At 37.7% G+C, this 24,776-nt stretch overlaps 21 non-coding genes across 21 annotated transcripts; all 21 read left to right on the top strand.

The window, feature by feature from the left end:
* Positions 1 to 561: 561 nt before the first annotated feature.
* On the top strand, positions 562 to 633 carry TRNAC-GCA (transfer RNA cysteine (anticodon GCA)). Its single transcript has one exon. It is a non-coding gene; the product is annotated as a tRNA-Cys (tRNA).
* A 1,012-nt stretch (positions 634 to 1,645) lies between these two features.
* Positions 1,646 to 1,717, top strand: TRNAC-GCA (transfer RNA cysteine (anticodon GCA)). The gene has a single exon. It is a non-coding gene; the product is annotated as a tRNA-Cys (tRNA).
* A 580-nt stretch (positions 1,718 to 2,297) lies between these two features.
* TRNAC-ACA (transfer RNA cysteine (anticodon ACA)) lies at positions 2,298 to 2,369 on the top strand. Its single transcript has one exon. It is a non-coding gene; the product is annotated as a tRNA-Cys (tRNA).
* A 1,012-nt stretch (positions 2,370 to 3,381) lies between these two features.
* TRNAC-GCA (transfer RNA cysteine (anticodon GCA)) lies at positions 3,382 to 3,453 on the top strand. The gene has a single exon. It is a non-coding gene; the product is annotated as a tRNA-Cys (tRNA).
* Positions 3,454 to 4,501: 1,048 nt separating this feature from the next.
* On the top strand, positions 4,502 to 4,573 carry TRNAC-GCA (transfer RNA cysteine (anticodon GCA)). Its single transcript has one exon. It is a non-coding gene; the product is annotated as a tRNA-Cys (tRNA).
* A 1,011-nt stretch (positions 4,574 to 5,584) lies between these two features.
* Positions 5,585 to 5,656, top strand: TRNAC-GCA (transfer RNA cysteine (anticodon GCA)). The gene has a single exon. It is a non-coding gene; the product is annotated as a tRNA-Cys (tRNA).
* Positions 5,657 to 6,668: 1,012 nt separating this feature from the next.
* TRNAC-ACA (transfer RNA cysteine (anticodon ACA)) lies at positions 6,669 to 6,740 on the top strand. Its single transcript has one exon. It is a non-coding gene; the product is annotated as a tRNA-Cys (tRNA).
* Positions 6,741 to 7,752: 1,012 nt separating this feature from the next.
* On the top strand, positions 7,753 to 7,824 carry TRNAC-GCA (transfer RNA cysteine (anticodon GCA)). Its single transcript has one exon. It is a non-coding gene; the product is annotated as a tRNA-Cys (tRNA).
* A 1,011-nt stretch (positions 7,825 to 8,835) lies between these two features.
* Positions 8,836 to 8,907, top strand: TRNAC-GCA (transfer RNA cysteine (anticodon GCA)). The gene has a single exon. It is a non-coding gene; the product is annotated as a tRNA-Cys (tRNA).
* Positions 8,908 to 9,918: 1,011 nt separating this feature from the next.
* Positions 9,919 to 9,990, top strand: TRNAC-GCA (transfer RNA cysteine (anticodon GCA)). Its single transcript has one exon. It is a non-coding gene; the product is annotated as a tRNA-Cys (tRNA).
* Positions 9,991 to 11,001: 1,011 nt separating this feature from the next.
* TRNAC-GCA (transfer RNA cysteine (anticodon GCA)) lies at positions 11,002 to 11,073 on the top strand. The gene has a single exon. It is a non-coding gene; the product is annotated as a tRNA-Cys (tRNA).
* A 1,012-nt stretch (positions 11,074 to 12,085) lies between these two features.
* TRNAC-GCA (transfer RNA cysteine (anticodon GCA)) lies at positions 12,086 to 12,157 on the top strand. The gene has a single exon. It is a non-coding gene; the product is annotated as a tRNA-Cys (tRNA).
* Positions 12,158 to 13,168: 1,011 nt separating this feature from the next.
* On the top strand, positions 13,169 to 13,240 carry TRNAC-GCA (transfer RNA cysteine (anticodon GCA)). The gene has a single exon. It is a non-coding gene; the product is annotated as a tRNA-Cys (tRNA).
* A 1,010-nt stretch (positions 13,241 to 14,250) lies between these two features.
* On the top strand, positions 14,251 to 14,322 carry TRNAC-GCA (transfer RNA cysteine (anticodon GCA)). Its single transcript has one exon. It is a non-coding gene; the product is annotated as a tRNA-Cys (tRNA).
* A 1,012-nt stretch (positions 14,323 to 15,334) lies between these two features.
* TRNAC-GCA (transfer RNA cysteine (anticodon GCA)) lies at positions 15,335 to 15,406 on the top strand. The gene has a single exon. It is a non-coding gene; the product is annotated as a tRNA-Cys (tRNA).
* A 1,011-nt stretch (positions 15,407 to 16,417) lies between these two features.
* On the top strand, positions 16,418 to 16,489 carry TRNAC-GCA (transfer RNA cysteine (anticodon GCA)). Its single transcript has one exon. It is a non-coding gene; the product is annotated as a tRNA-Cys (tRNA).
* A 1,011-nt stretch (positions 16,490 to 17,500) lies between these two features.
* Positions 17,501 to 17,572, top strand: TRNAC-GCA (transfer RNA cysteine (anticodon GCA)). The gene has a single exon. It is a non-coding gene; the product is annotated as a tRNA-Cys (tRNA).
* Positions 17,573 to 18,584: 1,012 nt separating this feature from the next.
* TRNAC-GCA (transfer RNA cysteine (anticodon GCA)) lies at positions 18,585 to 18,656 on the top strand. The gene has a single exon. It is a non-coding gene; the product is annotated as a tRNA-Cys (tRNA).
* Positions 18,657 to 19,668: 1,012 nt separating this feature from the next.
* TRNAC-GCA (transfer RNA cysteine (anticodon GCA)) lies at positions 19,669 to 19,740 on the top strand. Its single transcript has one exon. It is a non-coding gene; the product is annotated as a tRNA-Cys (tRNA).
* A 1,048-nt stretch (positions 19,741 to 20,788) lies between these two features.
* TRNAC-GCA (transfer RNA cysteine (anticodon GCA)) lies at positions 20,789 to 20,860 on the top strand. Its single transcript has one exon. It is a non-coding gene; the product is annotated as a tRNA-Cys (tRNA).
* Positions 20,861 to 23,951: 3,091 nt separating this feature from the next.
* On the top strand, positions 23,952 to 24,023 carry TRNAC-GCA (transfer RNA cysteine (anticodon GCA)). The gene has a single exon. It is a non-coding gene; the product is annotated as a tRNA-Cys (tRNA).
* Positions 24,024 to 24,776: the final 753 nt, after the last annotated feature.

Genomic DNA, 24,776 nt, shown 5'->3' with positions numbered 1-24,776 from the left:
AACTATTTAATTTCTCCTTGAAGGCTCTGCCTACGTGCAAGATGTACAAACCCTCGTTGCAGTTGCAAGAAGGCTGGTCTGAAGAATCAGGCCAGTTGCAAGCACAAAGTGGCTTTTTTTGATGTATTAAATCGAAGGTACTTGAAAGGGGTGTTTGGGTGTTCCTTCCAAATACCGAATTGTAGTGGTATGTAGAAATGTTTTTCCTCCGTAATTTGGCCAAAAAACATTCATACTTCACCACCATCTCGGTGATTGTGGTAACCAATCATCAAATGATAATGTGTGATGTAAAAACCTCTTCCGCTTTAAGAATGTTTTAAAACAATCATTGTATGTAGAGGCATTGGTCTTATGTACCACGGCCTATTCAAATAAAATAGCAATGAAAAAAATGTATCTGTTTTTTAAATGATCCAGTTTTACTTTAATAAATAATATTAAGGACTACTTCTCCTGTTCCACAGTTTCAAGCCTGTACTTTCCGGCACAACTTAGCATGATCCTCTCACTCTTTCATGATGTACTGATATTATGTCATTCTGATTTTACTGAAAAGCTGGGGATATAGCTCAGTGGTAGAGCATTTGACTGCAGATCAAGAGGTCCCTGGTTCAAATCCGGGTGCCCCCTCAGACTATTTTGATTCTGTTGTTTGTAGTTGGGACTTTTCATCAATTCCTTTTGGATCATCTTTGACAGAGTCAGTGTTCCCTTGGATATTGCACTTTAATAGCATTACAGAGTTTGCTGCTCAAAACCTGTGAGTAAATGGAGTTTTAACACTCGGCTTGGTATTCCCATTGGGAAATTTCTGAAAGATCATTGATCTATTTTGGAATTTGGCTCTTCCTTTTACAGCACTAAAGAAAGGGAATGGACTATGAAACAAATTGACAAATTTGTTATACTGTTTGATGCTTTCTTGAATCGCACTAAAGAAATGGCTTAGAATACTGTGCAGCGATGCAGTCAGTCTATTTCTCATTTCACCTGTGTCCTCAGCCTTACATACATTCCACCTTTTCCCTGTGCATTAAAAGTATGTGCTTGTTTGAAGCACTTCATTTTTGTGCAACGTAGGAACTATTTAATTTCTCCTTGAAAGCTCTGCCTACGTGCAAGATGTACAAACCCTCGTTGCAGTTGCAAGAAGGCTGGTCTGAAGAATCAGGCCAGTTGCAAGCACAAAGTGGCTTTTTTTGATGTATTAAATCGAAGGTACTTGAAAGGGGTGTTTGGGTGTTCCTTCCAAATACCCAATTGTAGTGGTATGTAGAAATGTTTTTCCTTCGTAATTTGGCCAAAAAACATTCATACTTCACCACCATCTCGGTGATTGTGGTAACCAATCATCAAATGATAATGTGTGATGTAAAAACCTCTTCCGCTATAAGAATGTTTTAAAACAATCATTGTATGTAGAGGCATTGGTCTTATGTACCACTGCCTATTCAAATAAAATAGCAATGAAACAAATTAATCTGTTTTTTAAATGATCCAGTTTTACTTTAATAAATAATATTAAGGACTACTTCTCCTGTTCCACAGTTTCAAGCCTGTACTTTCCGGCACAACTTAGCATGATCCTCTCACTCTTTCATGATGTACTGATATTATGTCATTCTAATTTTTCTGAAAAGCTGGGGATATAGCTCAGTGGTAGAGCATTTGACTGCAGATCAAGAGGTACCTGGTTCAAATCCGGGTGTCCCCTCAGACTATTTCGATTCTGTTGTTTGTAGTTGGGACTTTTCATCAATTCCTTTTGGATCATCTTTGACAGAGTCAGTGTTCCCTTGGATATTGCACTTTAAAAGAATCAGGCCAGTTGCAAGCACAAAGTGGCTTTTTTTGATGTATTAAATCGAAGGTACTTGAAAGGGGTGTTTGGGTGTTCCTTCCAAATACCGAATTGTAGTGGTATGTAGAAATGTTTTTCCTCCGTAATTTGGCCAAAAAACAATCATACTTCACCACCATCTTGGTGATTGTGGTAACCAATCATCAAATGATAATGTGTCACGTAAAAACCTCTTCCCCTTTAAGAATGTTTCAAAACAATCATTGTATGTAGAGGCATTGGTCTTATGTACCACTGCCTATTCAAATAAAATAGCAATGAAATAAATTAATCTGTTTTTTATATGATCCAGTTTTACTTTAATAAATAATATTAAGGACTACTTCTCCTGTTCCACAGTTTCAAGCCTGTACTTTCCGGCACAACTTAGCATGATCCTCTCACTCTTTCATGATGTACTGATATTATGTCATTCTGATTTTACTGAAAAGCTGGGGATATAGCTCAGTGGTAGAGCATTTGACTACAGATCAAGAGGTCCCTGGCTCAAATCAGGGTGTCCCCTCAGACTATTTTGATTCTGTTGTTTGTAGTTGGGACTTTTCATCAATTCCTTTTGGATCATCTTTGACAGAGTCAGTGTTCCCTTGGATATTGCACTTTAATATCATTACAGAGTTTGCTGCTCAAAACCTGTGAGTAAATGCAGTTTTAACACTCAGCTTGGTGTTCCATTTGGGAACTTTCTGAAAGATCATTGATCTATTTTGGAATTTGGCTCTTCCTTTTACAGCACTAAAGAAAGGGAATGGACTATGAAATAAATTGACAAATTTGTTATACTGTTTGGTGCTTTCTTGAATCGCACTAAAGAAATGGCTTAGAATACTGTGCAGCGATGCAGTCAGTCTATTTCTCATTTCACCTGTGTCCTCAGTCTTACATATATTCCACCTTTTCCCTGTGCATCCAAAGTATGTGCTTGTTTGAAGCACTTCATTTTTGTGCAACGTAGGAACTATTTAATTTCTCCTTAAATGCTCTGCCTACGTGCAAGATGTATGAACCATTGTTGCAGTTGCAAGAAGGCTGGCCTGAAGAATCAGGCCATTTGCAAGCACAAAGTGGCTTTTTCTGATGTTTTAAATTGAAGGTCTGTGAAAGGGGTGTTTGGGTGTACCTTCCAAATACCGAATTGTAGTGGTATGTAGAAATGTTTTTCCACCGTAATGTGGCCCAAAACAATCATACTTCATCACCATCTGAGTGATTGTGGTAACCAAACATGAAACAATAAGGTATCCCGTAAAAACCTCTTCCCCTTTGAGAATGTTTCAAAACAAACATTTTAAGTGCAGGCATTGGTCCTATGTACCACTGCCTATTCAAATAAAATACCAATCAAACAAATACATATATTTTTTTTAATGATCCATTTTTCCTTTAATAAATAATATTAAGAACTACTTCTACAGTTCCACAGTTTCAAGGTTGTACTTTCTGGCACAACTTAGCATGATCCTCTCACTCTTTCATGATGTACTGATATATTGTCATTCTGATCTTGGCTGACAGCTGGGGATATAGCTCTGTGGTAGAGCATTTGACTGCAGATCAAGAGGTCCCTGGTTCAAATCCGGGTGTCCCCTCATAGTATTTTGAATCTGCTGTTTGTAGTTGGGAATTTTCATGAATCCCATTTGGATCATCTTTGACAGAGTCAGTGTTCCCTTGGATGTTACACTTTAATAACATTACAGTGTTGCTGATTAAAACTTGTGAGTAACTGCATTACAGAGTTTGCTGCTCAAAACCTGTGAGTAAATGCAGTTTTAACACTCGGCTTGGTGTTCCCTTTGGGAACTTTCTGAAAGATCATTGATCTTTTTTGGAATTTGGCTCTTCCTTTTACAGACCTAAAGAAAGGGAATGGACTATGAAACAAATTGACAAATTTGTTATACTGTTTGGTGCTTTCTTGAATCGCACTAAAGAAATGGCTTAGAATACTGTGCAGCGATGCAGTCAGTCTATTTCTCATTTCACCTGTGTCCTCAGTCTTACATATATTGCACCTTTTCCCTGTGCATTAAAAGTATGTGCTTGTTTGAAGCACTTAATTTTTGTGCAACGTAGGAACTATTTAATTTCTCCTTAAATGCTCTGCCTACGTGCAAGATGTACGAACCATTGTTGCAGTTGTAAGACGGCTGGCCTGAAGAATCAGGCCATTTGCAAGCACAAAGTGGCTTTTTCTGATGTTTTAAATCGAAGGTCCGTGAAAGGGGTGTTTGGGTGTACCTTCCAAATACCGAATTGTAGTGGAATGTAGAAATGTTTTTCCACCGTAATGTGGCCCATAACAATCATACTTCATCACCATCTGAGTGATTATGGTAACCAAACATGAAACAATAAGGTATCCCGTAAAAACCTCTTCCCCTTTGAGAATGTTTCAAAACAAACATTTTAAGTGCAGGCATTGGTCCTATGTACCACTGCCTATTCAAATAAAATACCAATCAAACAAATACATAATTTTTTTTAATGATCCATTTTTCCTTTAATAAATAATATTAAGAACTACTTCTACAGTTCCACAGTTTCAAGGTTGTACTTTCCGGCACAACTTAGCATGATCCTCTCACTCTTTCATGATGTACTGATATGTTGTCATTCTGATGTTGGCTGACAGCTGGGGATATAGCTCAGTGGTAGAGCATTTGACTGCAGATCAAGAGGTCCCTGGTTCAAATCCGGGTGTCCCCTCATACTATTTTGAATCTGCTGTTTGTAGTTGGGAATTTTCATGAATCCCATTTGGATCATCTTTGACAGAGTCAGTGTTCCCTTGGATGTTACACTTTAATACCATTACAGTGTTGCTGATTAAAACTTGTGAGTAACTGCATTTTTTACACTGGGCTTGGTATTCCCTATGGGAAATTTCTGAAACATCATTGATCTATTTTGGAATTCGGCTCTACCTTTCACAGCTCTAAACAAAGGGAATGGACTATGAAACCAATTGACAAATTTTTTATACTGTTTGGTGCTCTCTTGAATCGCACTAAAGAAATGGCTTAGAATACTTGGCAGCTATGCAATCAATCTATTTCTCATTACACCTGTGTCCTCAGTCTTACATATATTCCATCTCTTCTCTTTCCATACAAAGTATGTGTTTGTTTGAAGCACTTCATTTTTGTGCAACTTAGGAACTATTTAATTTCTCCTTGAAAGCTCTGCCTACCTGCAAGATGTACAAACCCTCGTTGCAGTTGCAAGAAGGCTGGTCTGAAGAATCAGGCCAGTTGCAAGCACAAAGTGGCTTTTTTTGATGTATTAAATCAAAGGTACTTGAAAGGGGTGTTTGGGTGTTACTTCCAAATACTGAATTGTAGTGGTATGTAGAAATGTTTTTCCATCGTAATTTGGCCAAAAAACAATCATACTTCACCACCATCTCGGTGATTGTGGTAACCAATCATCAAATGATAATGTGTCACGTAAAAACCTCTTTCCCTTTAAGAATGTTTCAAAACAATCATTGTATGTAGAGGCATTGGTCTTATGTACCACTGCCTATTCAAATAAAATAGCAATGAAACAAAGTAATCCGTTTTTTAAATGATACAGCTTTCCTTTAATAAATAATATTAACTACTACTTCTCCTGTTTCACAGTTTCAAGCCTGTACTTTCCGGCACAACTTAGCATGATCCTCTCACTCTTTCATGATGTACTGATATTATGTCATTCTGTTTTTACTGAAAAGCTGGGGATATAGTTCAGTGGTAGAGCATTTGACTGCAGATCAAGAGGTCCCTGGTTCAAATCCGGGTGTCCCCTCAGACTATTTTGATTCTGTTGTTTGTAGTTGGGACTTTTCATCAATTCCTTTTGGATCATCTTTGACAGAGTCAGTGTTCCCTTGGATATTGCACTTTAATAGCATTACATAGTTTGCTGCTCAAAACCTGTGAGTAAATGGAGTTTTAACACTCGGCTTGGTATTCCCTTTGGGAAATTTCTGAAAGATCATTGATCTATTTTGGAATTTGGCTCTTCCTTTTACAGCACTAAAGAAAGGGAATGGACTATGAAACAAATTGACAAATTTGTTATACTGTTTGGTGCTCTCTTGAATCGCACTAAAGAAATGGCTTAGAATACTGTGCAGCGATGCAGTCAGTCTATTTCTCATTTCACCTGTGTCCTCAGTCTTACATATATTCCAGCTTTTCCCTGTGCATTAAAAGTATGTGCTTGTTTGAAGCACTTCATTTTTGTGCAACGTAGGAACTATTTAATTTCTCCTTGAAAGCTCTGCCTACGTGCAAGATGTTCAAACCCTCGTTGCAGTTGCAAGAAGGCTGGTCTGAAGAATCAGGCCAGTTGCAAGCACAAAGTGGCTTTTTTTGATGTATTAAATCGAAGGTACTTGAAAGGGGTGTTTGGGTGTTCCTTCCAAATACCGAATTGTAGTGGTATGTAGAAATGTTTTTCCTCCGTAATTTGGCCAAAAAACAATCATACTTCACCACCATCTTGGTGATTGTGGTAACCAATCATCAAATGATAATGTGTCACGTAAAAACCTCTTCCCCTTTAAGAATGTTTCAAAACAATCATTGTATGTAGAGGCATTGGTCTTATGTACCACTGCCTATTCAAATAAAATAGCAATGAAATAAATTAATCTGTTTTTTAAATGATCCAGTTTTACTTTAATAAATAATATTAAGGACTACTTCTCCTGTTCCACAGTTTCAAGCCTGTACTTTCCGGCACAACTTAGCATGATCCTCTCACTCTTTCATGATGTACTGATATTATGTCATTCTGATTTTACTGAAAAGCTGGGGATATAGCTCAGTGGTAGAGCATTTGACTACAGATCAAGAGGTCCCTGGCTCAAATCAGGGTGTCCCCTCAGACTATTTTGATTCTGTTGTTTGTAGTTGGGACTTTTCATCAATTCCTTTTGGATCATCTTTGACAGAGTCAGTGTTCCCTTGGATATTGCACTTTAATATCATTACAGAGTTTGCTGCTCAAAACCTGTGAGTAAATGCAGTTTTAATACTCGGCTTGGTGTTCCATTTGGGAACTTTCTGAAAGATCATTGATCTATTTTGGAATTTGGCTCTTCCTTTTACTGCACTAAAGAAAGGGAATGGACTATGAAATAAATTGACAAATTTGTTATACTGTTTGGTGCTTTCTTGAATCGCACTAAAGAAATGGCTTAGAATACTGTGCAGCGATGCAGTCAGTCTATTTCTCATTTCACCTGTGTCCTCAGTCTTACATATATTCCACCTTTTCCCTGTGCATCCAAAGTATGTGCTTGTTTGAAGCACTTCATTTTTGTGCAACGTAGGAACAATTTAATTTCTCCTTAAATGCTCTGCCTACGTGCAAGATGTATGATCCATTGTTGCAGTTGCAAGAAGGCTGGCCTGAAGAATCAGGCCATTTGCAAGCACAAAGTGGCTTTTTCTGATGTTTTAAATTGAGGGTCTGTGAAAGGGGTGTTTGGGTGTACCTTCCAAATACCGAATTGTAGTGGTATGTAGAAATATTTTTCCACCGTAATGTGGCCCAAAACAATCATACTTCATCACCATCTGAGTGATTGTGGTAACCAAACATGAAACAATAAGGTATCCCGTAAAAACCTCTTCCCCTTTGAGAATGTTTCAAAACAAACATTTTAAGTGCAGGCATTGGTCCTATGTACCACTGCCTATTCAAATAAAATACCAATCAAACAAATACATATATTTTTTTTAATGATCCATTTTTCCTTTAATAAATAATATTAAGAACTACTTCTACAGTTCCACAGTTTCAAGGTTGTACTTTCTGGCACAACTTAGCATGATCCTCTCACTCTTTCATGATGTACTGATATATTGTCATTCTGATCTTGGCTGACAGCTGGGGATATAGCTCAGTGGTAGAGCATTTGACTGCAGATCAAGAGGTCCCTGGTTCAAATCCGGGTGTCCCCTCATACTATTTTGAATCTGCTGTTTGTAGTTGGGAATTTTCATGAATCCCATTTGGATCATCTTTGACAGAGTCAGTGTTCCCTTGGATGTTACACTTTAATAACATTACAGTGTTGCTGATTAAAACTTGTGAGTAACTGCATTTTTTACACTGGGCTTGGTATTCCCTATGGGAAATTTCTGAAACATCATTGATCTATTTTGGAATTCGGCTCTACCTTTCACAGCTCTAAACAAAGGGAATGGACTATGAAACCAATTGACAAATTTGTTATACTGTTTGGTGCTCTCTTGAATCGCACTAAAGAAATGGCTTAGAATACTGGGCAGCTATGCAATCAATCTATTTCTCATTACACTTGTGTCCTCAGTCTTACATATATTCCATCTCTTCTCTGTCCATACAAAGTATGTGTTTGTTTGAAGCACTTCATTTTTGTGCAAATTAGGAACTATTTAATTTCTCCTTGAAAGCTCTGCCTACGTGCAAGATGTACAAACCCTCGTTGCAGTTGCAAGAAGGCTGGTCTGAAGAATCAGGCCAGTTGCAAGCACAAAGTGGCTTTTTTTGATGTATTAAATTGAAGGTACTTGAAAGGGGTGTTTGGGTGTTCCTTCCAAATACTGAATTGTAGTGGTATGTAGAAATGTTTTTCCATCGTAATTTGGCCAAAAAACAATCATACTTCACCACCATCTCGGTGATTGTGGTAACCAATCATCAAATGATAATGTGTCACGTAAAAACCTCTTCCCCTTTAAGAATGTTTCAAAACAATCATTGTATGTAGAGGCATTGGTCTTATGTACCACAGCCTATTCAAATAAAATAGCAATGAAAAAAATGTATCTGTTTTTTAAATGATCCAGTTTTACTTTAATAAATAATATTAAGGACTACTTCTCCTGTTCCACAGTTTCAAGCCTGTACTTTCCGGCACAACTTAGCATGATCCTCTCACTCTTTCATGATGTACTGATATTATGTCATTGTGATTTTACTGAAAAGCTGGGGATATAGCTCAGTGGTAGAGCATTTGACTGCAGATCAAGAGGTCCCTGGTTCAAATCCGGGTGTCCCCTCAGACTATTTTGATTCTGTTGTTTGTAGTTGGACTTTTCATCAATTCCTTTTGGATCATCTTTGACAGAGTCAGTGTTCCCTTGGATATTGCACTTTAATAGCATTACAGAGTTTGCTGCTCAAAACCTGTGAGTAAATGGAGTTTTAACACTCGGCTTGGTATTCCCTTTGGGAAATTTCTGAAAGATCATTGGTCTATTTTGGAATTTGGCTCTTCCTTTTACAGCACTAAAGAAAGGGAATGGACTATGAAACAAATTGACAAATTTGTTATACTGTTTGATGCTTTCTTGAATCGCACTAAAGAAATGGCTTAGAATACTGTGCAGCGATGCAGTCAGTCTATTTCTCATTTCACCTGTGTCCTCAGCCTTACATATATTCCACCTTTTCCCTGTGCATTAAAAGTATGTGCTTGTTTGAAGCACTTCATTTTTGTGCAACGTAGGAACTATTTAATTTCTCCTTGAAAGCTCTGCCTACGTGCAAGATGTACAAACCCTCGTTGCAGTTGCAAGAAGGCTGGTCTGAAGAATCAGGCCAGTTGCAAGCACAAAGTGGCTTTTTTTGATGCATTAAATCGAAGGTACTTGAAAGGGGTGTTTGGGTGTTCCTTCCAAATACCAAATTGTAGTGGTATGTAGAAATGTTTTTCCTCCGTAATTTGGCCAAAAAACATTCATGCTTCACCACCATCTCGGTGATTGTGGTAACCAATCATCAAATGATAATGTGTGATGTAAAAACCTCTTCCGCTATAAGAATGTTTTAAAACAATCATTGTATGTAGAGGCATTGGTCTTATGTACCACTGCCTATTCAAATAAAATAGCAATGAAACAAATTAATCTGTTTTTTAAATGATCCAGTTTTACTTTAATAAATAATATTAAGGACTACTTCTCCTGTTCCACAGTTTCAAGCCTGTACTTTCCGGCACAACTTAGCATGATCCTCTCACTCTTTCATGATGTACTGATATTATGTCATTCTAATTTTTCTGAAAAGCTGGGGATATAGCTCAGTGGTAGAGCATTTGACTGCAGATCAAGAGGTCCCTGGTTCAAATCCGGGTGTCCCTTCAGACTATTTTGATTCTGTTGTTTGTAGTTGGGACTTTTCATCAATTCCTTTTGGATCATCTTTGACAGAGTCAGTGTTCCCTTGGATATTGCACTTTAATATCATTACAGAGTTTGCTGCTCAAAACCTGTGAGTAAATGCAGTTTTAACACTCGGCTTGGTGTTCCCTTTGGGAACTTTCTGAAAGATCATTGATCTATTTTGGATTTTGGCTATTCCTTTTACAGCACAAGAGAAAGGGAATGGACTGTGAAATAAATTGACAAATTTGTTATACTGTTTGGTGCTTTCTTGAATCGCACTAAAGAAATGGCTTAGAATACTGTGCAGCGATGCAGTCAGTCTATTTCTCATTTCACCTGTGTCCTCAGTCTTACATATATTCCACCTTTTCCCTGTGCATCCAAAGTATGTGCTTGTTTGAAGCACTTCATTTTTGTGCAACGTAGGAACTATTTAATTTCTCCTTAAATGCTCTGCCTACGTGCAAGATGTACGAACCATTGTTGCAGTTGCAAGAAGGCTGGCCTGAAGAATCAGGCCATTTGCAAGCACAAAGTGGCTTTTTCTGATGTTTTAAATCGAAGGTCCGTGAAAGGGGTGTTTGGGTGTACCTTCCAAATACCGAATTGTAGTGGTATGTAGAAATGTTTTTCCACAGTAATGTGGCCCAAAACAATCATACTTCATCACCATCTGAGTGATTGTGGTAACCAAACATGAAACAATAATGTATCCCGTAAAAACCTCTTCCCCTTTGAGAATGTTTCAAAACAAACATTTTAAGTGCAGGCATTGGTCCTATGTACCACTGCCTATTCAAATAAAATACCAATCTAACAAATACATATATTTTTTTAATGATCCATTTTTCCTTTAATAAATAATATTAAGAACTACTTCTACAGTTCCACAGTTTCAAGGTTGTACTTTCCGGCACAACTTAGCATGATCCTCTCACTCTTTCATGATGTACTGATATATTGTCATTCTGATGTTGGCTGACAGCTGGGGATATAGCTCAGTGGTAGAGCATTTGACTGCAGATCAAGAGGTCCCTGGTTCAAATCCGGGTGTCCCCTCATACTATTTTGAATTTTCTGTTTGTAGTTGGGAATTTTCATGAATCCCATTTGGATCATCTTTGACAGAGTCAGTGTTCCCTTGGATGTTACACTTTGATACCATTACAGTGTTGCTGATTAAAACTTGTGAGTAACTGCATTTTTTACACTGGGCTTGGTATTCCCTATGGGAAATTTCTGAAACATCATTGATCTATTTTGGAATTCGGCTCTACCTTTTACAGCTCTAAACAAAGGGAATGGACTATGAAACCAATTGACAAATTTGTTATACTGTTTGGTGCTTTCTTGAATCGCACTAAAGAAATGGCTTAGAATACTGTGCAGCGATGCAGTCAGTCTATTTCTCATTTCACCTATGTCCTCAGTCTTACATATATTCCACCTTTTCCCTGTGCATCCAAAGTATGTGCTTGTTTGAAGCACTTCATTTTTTGTGCAAATTAGGAACTATTTAATTTCTCCTTAAATGCTCTGCCTACGTGCAAGATGTACAAACCATTGTTGCAGTTGCAAGAAGGCTGGCCTGAAGAATCAGGCCATTTGCAAGCACAAAGTGGCTTTTTTTGATGTTTTAAATCGAAGGTCCGTGAAAGGGGTGTTTGGGTGTACCTTCCAAATACCGAATTGTAGTGGTATGTAGAAATGTTTTTCCACCGTAATGTGGCCCAAAACAATCATACTTCATCACCATCTGAGTGATTGTGGTAACCAAACATGAAACAATAAGGTATCCCGTAAAAACCTCTTCCCCTTTGAGAATGTTTCAAAACAAACATTTTAAGTGCAGGCATTGGTCCTATGTACTACTGCCTATTCAAATAAAATTTCAATCAAACAAATACATATATTTTTTTTAATGATCCATTTTTCCTTTAATAAATAATATTAAGAACTACTTCTACAGTTCCACAGTTTCAAGGTTGTACTTTCCGGCACAACTTAGCATGATCCTCGCACTCTTTCATGATGTACTGATATATTGTCATTCTGATCTTGGCTGACAGCTGGGGATATAGCTCAGTGGTAGAGCATTAGACTGCAGATTAAGAGGTCCCTGGTTCAAATCCGGGTGTCCCCTCATACTATTTTGAATCTGCTGTTTGTAGTTGGGAATTTTCATGAATCCCATTTGGATCATCTTTGACAGAGTCAGTGTTCCCTTGGATGTTACACTTTAATAACATTACAGTGTTGCTGATTAAAACTTGTGAGTAACTGCATTTTTTACACTGGGCTTGGTATTCCCTATGGGAAATTTCTGAAACATCATTTATCTATTTTGGAATTCGGGTCTACCTTTCACAGCTCTAAACAAAGGGAATGGACTATGAAACCAATTGACAAATTTGTTATACTGTTTGGTGCTCTCTTGAATCGCACTAAAGAAATGGCTTAGAATACTGGGCAGCTATGCAATCAATCTATTTCTCATTACACCTGTGTCCTCAGTCTTACATATATTCCATCTCTTCTCTGTCCATACAAAGTATGTGTTTGTTTGAAGCACTTCATTTTTGTGCAAATTAGGAACTATTTAATTTCTCCTTGAATGCTCTGCCTACGTGCAAGATGTATGAACCATTGTTGCAGTTGCAAGAAGGCTGGCCTGAAGAATCAGGCCATTTGCAAGCACAAAGTGGCTTTTTCTGATGTTTTAAATTGAAGGTCTGTGAAAGGGGTGTTTGGGTGTACCTTCCAAATACCGAATTGTAGTGGTATGTAGAAATGTTTTTCCACCGTAATGTGGCCCAAAACAATCATACTTCATCACCATCTGAGTGATTGTGGTAACCAAACATGAAACAATAAGGTATCCCGTAAAAACCTCTTCCCCTTTGAGAATGTTTCAAAACAAACATTTTAAGTGCAGGCATTGGTCCTATGTACCACTGCCTATTCAAATAAAATACCAATCAAACAAATACATATATTTTTTTTAATGATCCATTTTTCCTTTAATAAATAATATTAAGAACTACTTCTACAGTTCCACAGTTTCAAGGTTGTACTTTCTGGCACAACTTAGCATGATCCTCTCACTCTTTCATGATGTACTGATATATTGTCATTCTGATCTTGGCTGACAGCTGGGGATATAGCTCAGTGGTAGAGCATTTGACTGCAGATCAAGAGGTCCCTGGTTCAAATCCGGGTGTCCCCTCATACTATTTTGAATCTGCTGTTTGTAGTTGGGAATTTTCATGAATCCCATTTGGATCATCTTTGACAGAGTCAGTGTTCCCTTGGATGTTACACTTTAATAACATTACAGTGTTGCTGATTAAAACTTGTGAGTAACTGCATTTTTTACACTGGGCTTGGTATTCCCTATGGGAAATTTCTGAAACATCATTGATCTTTTTTGGAATTCGGCTCTACCTTTCACAGCTCTAAACAAAGGGAATGGACTATGAAACCAATTGACAAATTTGTTATACTGTTTGGTGCTCTCTTGAATCGCACTAAAGAAATGGCTTAGAATACTGGGCAGCTATGCAATCAATCTATTTCTCATTACACCTGTGTCCTCAGTCTTACATATATTCCATCTCTTCTCTGTCCATACAAAGTATGTGTTTGTTTGAAGCACTTCATTTTTGTGCAAATTAGGAACTATTTAATTTCTCCTTGAAAGCTCTGCCTACGTGCAAGATGTACAAACCCTCGTTGCAGTTGCAAGAAGGCTGGTCTGAAAAATCAGGCCAGTTGCAAGCACAAAGTGGCTTTTTTTGATGTATTAAATTGAAGGTACTTGAAAGGGGTGTTTGGGTGTTCCTTCCAAATACCGAATTGTAGTGGCATGTAGAAATGTTTTTCCATCGTAATTTGGCCAAAAAACAATCATACTTCACCACCATCTCGGTGATTGTGGTAACCAATCATCAAATGATAATGTGTCACGTAAAAACCTCTTCCCCTTTAAGAATGTTTCAAAACAATCATTGTATGTAGAGGCATTGGTCTTATGTACCACGGCCTATTCAAATAAAATAGCAATGAAAAAATTAATCTGTTTTTTAAATGATCCAGTTTTACTTTAATAAATAATATTAAGGACTACTTCTCCTGTTCCACAGTTTCAAGCCTGTACTTTCCAGCACAACTTAGCATGATCCTCTCACTCTTTCATGATGTACTGATATTATGTCATTCTGATTTTACTGAAAAGCTGGGGATATAGCTCAGTGGTAGAGCATTTGACTGCAGATCAAGACGTCCCTGGTTCAAATCCGGGTGTCCCCTCAGACTATTTTGATTCTGTTGTTTGTAGTTGGGACTTTTCATCAATTCCTTTTGGATCATCTTTGACAGAGTCAGTGTTCCCTTGGATATTGCACTTTATTGGCATTACAGAGTTTGCTGCTCAAAACCTGTGAGTAAATGGAGTTTTAACACTCGGCTTGGTATTCCCTTTGGGAAATTTCTGAAAGATCATTGATCTATTTTGGAATTTGGCTCTTCCTTTTACAGCACTAAAGAAAGGGAATGGACTATGAAACAAATTGACAAATTTGTTATACTGTTTGATGCTTTCTTGAATCGCACTAAAGAAATGGCTTAGAATACTGTGCAGCGATGCAGTCAGTCTATTTCTCATTTCACCTGTGTCCTCAGTCTTACATATAATCCACCTTTTCCCTGTGCATTAAAAGTATGTGCTTGTTTGAAGCACTTCATTTTTGTGCAACGTAGGAACTATTTAATTTCTCCTTGAAAGCTCTGCCTACGTGCAAGATGTACAAACCCTCATTGCAGTTGCAAGAAGGCTGGTCTGAAGAATCAGGCCAGTTGCAAGCACAAAGTGGCTTTTTTTGATGTATTAAATCGAAGGTACTTGAAAGGGGTGTTTGGGTGTTCCTTCCAAATACCGAATTGTAGTGGTATGTAGAAATGTTTTTCCTCCGTAATTTGGCCAAAAAACATTCATACTTCACCACCATCTCGGTGATTGTGGTAACCAATCATCAAATGATAATGTGTCATGTAAAAACCTCTTCCGCTTTAAGAATGTTTCAAAACAATCATTGTATGTAGAGGCATTGGTCTTATGTACCACTGCCTATTCAAATAAAATAGCAATGAAACAAATTAATCTGTTTTTTAAATGAGCCAGTTTTACTTTAATAAATAATATTAAGGACTACTTCGCCTGTTCCACAGTTTCAAGCCTGTACATTCCGGCACAACTTAGCATGATCATCTCACTCTTTCATGATGTACTGATATTATGTCATTCTGACTTTACTGAAAAGCTGGGGATATAGCTCAGTGGTAGAGCATTTGACTGCAGATCAAGAGGTCCCTGGTTCAAATCCGGGTGTCCCCTCAGACTATTTTGATTCTGTTGTTTGTAGTTGGGACTTTTCATCAATTCCTTTTGGATCATCTTTGACAGAGTCAGTGTTCCCTTGGATATTGCACTTTAATATCATTACAGAGTTTGCTGCTCAAAACCTGTGAGTAAATGCAGTTTTAACACTCGGCTTGGTGTTCCCTTTGGGAACTTTCTGAAAGATCATTGATCTATTTTGGATTTTGGCTATTCCTTTTACAGCACAAGAGAAAGGGAATGGACTGTGAAATAAATTGACAAATTTGTTATACTGTTTGGTGCTTTCTTGAATCGCACTAAAGAAATGGCTTAGAATACTGTGCAGCGATGCAGTCAGTCTATTTCTCATTTCACCTGTGTCCTCAGTCTTACATATATTCCACCTTTTCCCTGTGCATCCAAAGTATGTGCTTGTTTGAAGCACTTCATTTTTGTGCAACGTAGGAACTATTTAATTTCTCCTTAAATGCTCTGCCTACGTGCAAGATGTACGAACCATTGTTGCAGTTGCAAGAAGGCTGGCCTGAAGAATCAGGCCATTTGCAAGCACAAAGTGGCTTTTTCTGATGTTTTAAATCGAAGGTCCGTGAAAGGGGTGTTTGGGTGTACCTTCCAAATACCGAATTGTAGTGGTATGTAGAAATGTTTTTCCACAGTAATGTGGCCCAAAACAATCATACTTCATCACCATCTGAGTGATTGTGGTAACCAAACATGAAACAATAATGTATCCCGTAAAAACCTCTTCCCCTTTGAGAATGTTTCAAAACAAACATTTTAAGTGCAGGCATTGGTCCTATGTACCACTGCCTATTCAAATAAAATACCAATCTAACAAATACATATATTATTTTAATGATCCATTTTTCTTTTAATAAATAATATTAAGAACTACTTCTACAGTTCCACAGTTTCAAGGTTGTACTTTCCGGCACAACTTAGCATGATCCTCTCACTCTTTCATGATGTACTGATATAGTGTCATTCTGATCTTGGCTGACAGCTGGGGATATAGCTCAGTGGTAGAGCATTTGACTGCAGATTAAGAGGTCCCTGGTTCAAATCCGGGTGTCCCCTCATACTATTTTGAATCTGCTGTTTGTAGTTGGGAATTTTCATGAATACCATTTGGATCATCTTTGACAGAGTCAGTGTTCCCTTGGATGTTACACTTTAATAACATTACAGTGTTGCTGATTAAAACTTGTGAGTAACTGCATTTTTTACACTGGGCTTGGTATTCCCTATGGGAAATTTCTGAAACATCATTTATCTATTTTGGAATTCGGGTCTACCTTTCACAGCTCTAAACAAAGGGAATGGACTATGAAACCAATTGACAAATTTGTTATACTGTTTGGTGCTCTCTTGAATCGCACTAAAGAAATGGCTTAGAATACTGGGCAGCTATGCAATCAATCTATTTCTCATTACACCTGTGTCCTCAGTCTTACATATATTCCATCTCTTCTCTGTCCATACAAAGTATGTGTTTGTTTGAAGCACTTCATTTTTGTGCAAATTAGGAACTATTTAATTTCTCCTTGAAAGCTCTGCCTACGTGCAAGATGTACAAACCCTCGTTGCAGTTGCAAGAAGGCTGGTCTGAAGAATCAGGCCAGTTGCAAGCACAAAGTGGCTTTTTTTGATGTATTAAATTGAAGGTACTTGAAAGGGGTGTTTGGGTGTTCCTTCCAAATACCGAATTGTAGTGGTATGTAGAAATGTTTTTCCATCGTAATTTGGCCAAAAAACAATCATACTTCACCACCATCTCGGGGATTGTGGTAACCAATCATCAAATGATAATGTGTCACGTAAAAACCTCTTCCCCTTTAAGAATGTTTCAAAACAATCATTGTATGTAGAGGCATTGGTCTTATGTACCACAGCCTATTCAAATAAAATAGCAATGAAAAAAATTAATCTGTTTTTTAAATGATCCAGTTTTACTTTAATAAATGATATTAAGGACTACTTCTCCTGTTCCACAGTTTCAAGCCTGTACTTTCCGGCACAACTTAGCATGATCCTCTCACTCTTTCATGATGTACTGATATTATGTCATTCTGATTTTACTGAAAAGCTGGGGATATAGCTCAGTGGTAGAGCATTTGACTGCAGATCAAGAGGTCCCTGGTTCATATCCAGGTGTCCCCTCAGACTATTTTGATTCTGTTGTTTGTAGTTGGGACTTTTCATCAATTCCTTTTGGATCATCTTTGACAGAGTCAGTGTTCCCTTGGATATTGCACTTTAATAGCATTACAGAGTTTGCTGCTCAAAACCTGTGAGTAAATGGAGTTTTAACACTCGGCGTGGTATTCCCTTTGGGAAATTTCTGAAAGATCATTGATCTATTTTGGAATTTGGCTCTTCCTTTTACAGCACTTAAGAAAGGGAATGGACTATGAAACAAATTGACAAATTTGTTATACTGTTTGATGCTTTCTTGAATCGCACTAAAGAAATGGCTTAGAATACTGTGCAGCGATGCAGTCAGTCAATTTCTCATTTCACCTGTGTCCTCAGTCTTACATATATTCCACCTTTTCCCTGTGCATTAAAAGTATGTGCTTGTTTGAAGCACTTCATTTTTGTGCAACGTAGGAACTATTTAATTTCTCCTTGAAAGCTCTGCCTACGTGCAAGATGTACAAACCCTCGTTGCAGTTGCAAGAAGGCTGGTCTGAAGAATCAGGCCAGTTGCAAGCACAAAGTGGCTTTTTTTGATGTATTAAATTGAAGGTACTTGAAAGAGGTGTTTGGGTGTTCCTTCCAAATACCGAATTGTAGTGGTATGTAGAAATGTTTTTCCTCCGTAATTTGGCCAAAAAACATTCATACTTCACCACCATCTCGGTGATTGTGGTAACCAATCATCAAATGATAATGTGTCATGTAAAAACCTCTTCCGCTTTAAGAATGTTTCAAAACAATCATTGTATGTAGAGGCATTGGTCTTATTTACCACTGCCTATTCAAATAAAATAGCAATGAAACAAATTAATCTGTTTTTTAAATGAGCCAGTTTTACTTTAATAAATAATATTAAGGACTACTTCTCCTGTTCCACAGTTTCAAGCCTGTACTTTCCGGCACAACTTAGCATGATCCTCTCACTCTTTCATGATGTACTGATATTATGTCATTCTGATTTTACTAAAAAGCTGGGGATATAGCTCAGTGGTAGAGCATTTGACTGCAGATCAAGAGGTCCCTGGTACAAATCCGGGTGTCCCCTCAGACTATTTTGATTCTGTTGTTTGTAGTTGGGACTTTTCATCAATTCCTTTTGTATCATCTTTGACAAAGTCAGTGTTCCCTTGGATATTGCACTTTAATATCATTACAGAGTTTGCTGCTCAAAACCTGTGAGTAAATGCAGTTTTAACACTCGGCTTGGTGTTCCCTTTGGGAACTTTCTGAAAGATCATTGATCTATTTTGGAATTTGGCTATTCCTTTTACAGCACAAGAGAAAGGGAATGGACTATGAAATAAATTGACAAATTTGTTATACTGTTTGGTGCTTTCTTGAATCGCACTAAAGAAATGGCTTAGAATACTGTGCAGCGATGCAGTCAGTTTATTTCTCATTTCACCTGTGTCCTCAGTCTTACATATATTCCACCTTTTCCCTGTGCATCCAAAGTATGTGCTTGTTTGAAGCACTTCATTTTTGTGCAACATAGGAACTATTTAATTTCTCCTTAAATGCTCTGTCTACGTGCAAGATGTACGAACCATTGTTGCAGTTGCAAGAAGGCTGGCCTGAAGAATCAGGCCATTTGCAAGCACAAAGTGGCTTTTTCTGATGTTTTAAATCGAAGGTCCGTGAAAGGGGTGTTTGGGTGTACCTTCCAAATACCGAATTGTAGTGGTATGTAGAAATGTTTTTCCACCGTAATGTGGCCCAAAACAATCATACTTCATCACCATCTGAGTGATTGTGGTAACCAAACATGAAACAATAAGGTATCCCGTAAAAACCTCTTCCCCTTTGAGAATGTTTCAAAACAAACATTTTAAGTGCAGGCATTGGTCCTATGTACCACTGCCTATTCAAATAAAATACCAATCAAACAAATACATATATTTTTTTTAATGATCCATTTTTCCTTTAATAAATAATATTAAGAACTACTTCTACAGTTCCACAGTTTCAAGGTTGTACTTTCTGGCACAACTTAGCATGATCCTCTCACTCTTTCATGATGTACTGATATATTGTCATTCTGATCTTGGCTGACAGCTGGGGATATAGCTCAGTGGTAGAGCATTTGACTGCAGATCAAGAGGTCCCTGGTTCAAATCCGGGTGTCCCCTCATACTATTTTGAATCTGCTGTTTGTAGTTGGGAATTTTCATGAATCCCATTTGGATCATCTTTGACAGAGTCAGTGTTCCCTTGGATGTTACACTTTAATAACATTACAGTGTTGCTGATTAAAACTTGTGAGTAACTGCATTACAGAGTTTGCTGCTCAAAACCTGTGAGTAAATGCAGTTTTAACACTCAGCTTGGTGTTCCCTTTGGGAACTTTCTGAAAGATCATTGATCTTTTTTGGAATTTGGCTCTTCCTTTTACAGACCTAAAGAAAGGGAATGGACTATGAAACAAATTGACAAATTTGTTATACTGTTTGGTGCTTTCTTGAATCGCACTAAAGAAATGGCTTAGAATACTGTGCAGCGATGCAGTCAGTCTATTTCTCATTTCACCTGTGTCCTCAGTCTTACATATATTGCACCTTTTCCCTGTGCATTAAAAGTATGTGCTTGTTTGAAGCACTTAATTTTTGTGCAACGTAGGAACTATTTAATTTCTCCTTAAATGCTCTGCCTACGTGCAAGATGTACGAACCATTGTTGCAGTTGTAAGAAGGCTGGCCTGAAGAATCAGGCCATTTGCAAGCACAAAGTGGCTTTTTCTGATGTTTTAAATCGAAGGTCCGTGAAAGGGGTTTTTGGGTGTACCTTCCAAATACCGAATTGTAGTGGAATGTAGAAATGTTTTTCCACCGTAATGTGGCCCAAAACAATCATACTTCATCACCATCTGAGTGATTATGGTAACCAAACATGAAACAATAAGGTATCCCGTAAAAACCTCTTCCCCTTTGAGAATGTTTCAAAACAAACATTTTAAGTGCAGGCATTGGTCCTATGTACCACTGCCTATTCAAATAAAATACCAATCAAACAAATACATAATTTTTTTTAATGATCCATTTTTCCTTTAATAAATAATATTAAGAACTACTTCTACAGTTCCACAGTTTCAAGGTTGTACTTTCCGGCACAACTTAGCATGATCCTCTCACTCTTTCATGATGTACTGATATGTTGTCATTCTGATGTTGGCTGACAGCTGGGGATATAGCTCAGTGGTAGAGCATTTGACTGCAGATCAAGAGGTCCCTGGTTCAAATCCGGGTGTCCCCTCATACTATTTTGAATCTGCTGTTTGTAGTTGGGAATTTTCATGAATCCCATTTGGATCATCTTTGACAGAGTCAGTGTTCCCTTGGATGTTACACTTTAATACCATTACAGTGTTGCTGATTAAAACTTGTGAGTAACTGCATTTTTTACACTGGGCTTGGTATTCCCTATGGGAAATTTCTGAAACATCATTGATCTATTTTGGAATTCGGCTCTACCTTTCACAGCTCTAAACAAAGGGAATGGACTATGAAACCAATTGACAAATTTTTTATACTGTTTGGTGCTCTCTTGAATCGCACTAAAGAAATGGCTTAGAATACTTGGCAGCTATGCAATCAATCTATTTCTCATTACACCTGTGTCCTCAGTCTTACATATATTCCATCTCTTCTCTTTCCATACAAAGTATGTGTTTGTTTGAAGCACTTCATTTTTGTGCAACTTAGGAACTATTTAATTTCTCCTTGAAAGCTCTGCCTACCTGCAAGATGTACAAACCCTTGTTGCAGTTGCAAGAAGGCTGGTCTGAAGAATCAGGCCAGTTGCAAGCACAAAGTGGCTTTTTTTGATGTATTAAATCAAAGGTACTTGAAAGGGGTGTTTGGGTGTTACTTCCAAATACTGAATTGTAGTGGTATGTAGAAATGTTTTTCCATCGTAATTTGGCCAAAAAACAATCATACTTCACCACCATCTCGGTGATTGTGGTAACCAATCATCAAATGATAATGTGTCACGTAAAAACCTCTTTCCCTTTAAGAATGTTTCAAAACAATCATTGTATGTAGAGGCATTGGTCTTATGTACCACTGCCTATTCAAATAAAATAGCAATGAAACAAAGTAATCCGTTTTTTAAATGATACAGCTTTCCTTTAATAAAAGGTTTGTCCTTTCTGCCGTCCTGGGAGTGCCGTCCCGGTTGCCTGCCTTCACCGCCTGCCAAGACTCAACGCAGATCAAGAGGTCCCTGGTTCAAATCCGGGTGTCCCCTCAGACTATTTTGATTCTGTTGTTTGTAGTTGGGACTTTTCATCAATTCCTTTTGGATCATCTTTGACAGAGTCAGTGTTCCCTTGGATATTGCACTTTAATAGCATTACATAGTTTGCTGCTCAAAACCTGTGAGTAAATGGAGTTTTAACACTCGGCTTGGTATTCCCTTTGGGAAATTTCTGAAAGATCATTGATCTATTTTGGAATTTGGCTCTTCCTTTTACAGCACTAAAGAAAGGGAATGGACTATGAAACAAATTGACAAATGTGTTATACTGTTTGGTGCTCTCTTGAATCGCACTAAAGAAATGGCTTAGAATACTGTGCAGCGATGCAGTCAGTCTATTTCTCATTTCACCTGTGTCCTCAGTCTTACATATATTCCAGCTTTTCCCTGTGCATTAAAAGTATGTGCTTGTTTGAAGCACTTCATTTTTGTGCAACGTAGGAACTATTTAATTTCTCCTTGAAAGCTCTGCCTACGTGCAAGATGTTCAAACCCTCGTTGCAGTTGCAAGAAGGCTGGTCTGAAGAATCAGGCCAGTTGCAAGCACAAAGTGGCTTTTTTTGATGTATTAAATCGAAGGTACTTGAAAGGGGTGTTTGGGTGTTCCTTCCAAATACCGAATTGTAGTGGTATGTAGAAATGTTTTTCCTCCGTAATTTGGCCAAAAAACAATCATACTTCACCACCATCTTGGTGATTGTGGTAACCAATCATCAAATGATAATGTGTCACGTAAAAACCTCTTCCCCTTTAAGAATGTTTCAAAACAATCATTGTATGTAGAGGCATTGGTCTTATGTACCACTGCCTATTCAAATAAAATAGCAATGAAATAAATTAATCTGTTTTTTAAATGATCCAGTTTTACTTTAATAAATAATATTAAGGACTACTTCTCCTGTTCCACAGTTTCAAGCCTGTACTTTCCGGCACAACTTAGCATGATCCTCTCACTCTTTCATGATGTACTGATATTATGTCATTCTGATTTTACTGAAAAGCTGGGGATATAGCTCAGTGGTAGAGCATTTGACTACAGATCAAGAGGTCCGTGGCTCAAATCAGGGTGTCCCCTCAGACTATTTTGATTCTGTTGTTTGTAGTTGGGACTTTTCATCAATTCCTTTTGGATCATCTTTGACAGAGTCAGTGTTCCCTTGGATATTGCACTTTAATATCATTACAGAGTTTGCTGCTCAAAACCTGTGAGTAAATGCAGTTTTAATACTCGGCTTGGTGTTCCATTTGGGAACTTTCTGAAAGATCATTGATCTATTTTGGAATTTGGCTCTTCCTTTTACAGCACTAAAGAAAGGGAATGGACTATGAAATAAATTGACAAATTTGTTATACTGTTTGGTGCTTTCTTGAATCGCACTAAAGAAATGGCTTAGAATACTGTGCAGCGATGCAGTCAGTCTATTTCTCATTTCACCTGTGTCCTCAGTCTTACATATATTCCACCTTTTCCCTGTGCATCCAAAGTATGTGCTTGTTTGAAACACTTCATTTTTGTGCAACGTAGGAACTATTTAATTTCTCCTTAAATGCTCTGCCTACGTGCAAGATGTATGAACCATTGTTGCAGTTGCAAGAAGGCTGGCCTGAAGAATCAGGCCATTTGCAAGCACAAAGTGGCTTTTTCTGATGTTTTAAATTGAAGGTCTGTGAAAGGGGTGTTTGGGTGTACCTTCCAAATACCGAATTGTAGTGGTATGTAGAAATGTTTTTCCACCGTAATGTGGCCCAAAACAATCATACTTCATCACCATCTGAGTGATTGTGGTAACCAAACATGAAACAATAAGGTATCCCGTAAAAACCTCTTCCCCTTTGAGAATGTTTCAAAACAAACATTTTAAGTGCAGGCATTGGTCCTATGTACCACTGCCTATTCAAATAAAATACCAATCAAACAAATACATATATTTTTTTTAATGATCCATTTTTCCTTTAATAAATAATATTAAGAACTACTTCTACAGTTCCACAGTTTCAAGGTTGTACTTTCAGCACAACTTAGCATGATCCTCTCACTCTTTCATGATGTACTGATATTATATCATTCTAATTTTTCTGAAAAGCTGGGGATATAGCTCAGTGGTAGAGCATTTGACTGCAGATCAAGAGGTCCCTGGTTCAAATCCGGGTGTCCCCTCATACTATTTTGAATCTGCTGTTTGTAGTTGGGAATTTTCATGAATCCCATTTGGATCATCTTTGACAGAGTCAGTGTTCCCTTGGATGTTACACTTTAATAACATTACAGTGTTGCTGATTAAAACTTGTGAGTAACTGCATTTTTTACACTGGGCTTGGTATTCCCTATGGGAAATTTCTGAAACATCATTGATCTTTTTTGGAATTCGGCTCTACCTTTCACAGCTCTAAACAAAGGGAATGGACTATGAAACCAATTGACAAATTTGTTATACTGTTTGGTGCTCTCCTGAATCGCACTAAAGAAATGGCTTAGAATACTGGGCAGCTATGCAATCAATCTATTTCTCATTACACCTGTGTCCTCAGTCTTACATATATTCCATCTCTTCTCTGTCCATACAAAGTATGTGTTTGTTTGAAGCACTTCATTTTTGTGCAAATTAGGAACTATTTAATTTCTCCTTGAAAGCTCTGCCTACGTGCAAGATGTACAAACCCTCGTTGCAGTTGCAAGAAGGCTGGTCTGAAAAATCAGGCCAGTTGCAAGCACAAAGTGGCTTTTTTTGATGTATTAAATTGAAGGTACTTGAAAGGGGTGTTTGGGTGTTCCTTCCAAATACCGAATTGTAGTGGTATGTAGAAATGTTTTTCCATCGTAATTTGGCCAAAAAACAATCATACTTCACCACCATCTCGGTGATTGTGGTAACCAATCATCAAATGATAATGTGTCACGTAAAAACCTCTT

The sequence above is a fragment of the Lissotriton vulgaris genome, chromosome 1_1, assembly GCF_964263255.1.
Source record: "Lissotriton vulgaris chromosome 1_1, aLisVul1.2, whole genome shotgun sequence".
NCBI classification, from domain to species: Eukaryota; Metazoa; Chordata; class Amphibia; order Caudata; family Salamandridae; genus Lissotriton; species Lissotriton vulgaris.
Note: the sequence above shows the minus strand (reverse complement) of the source record. Positions and strands in the feature narration are given on the sequence as shown.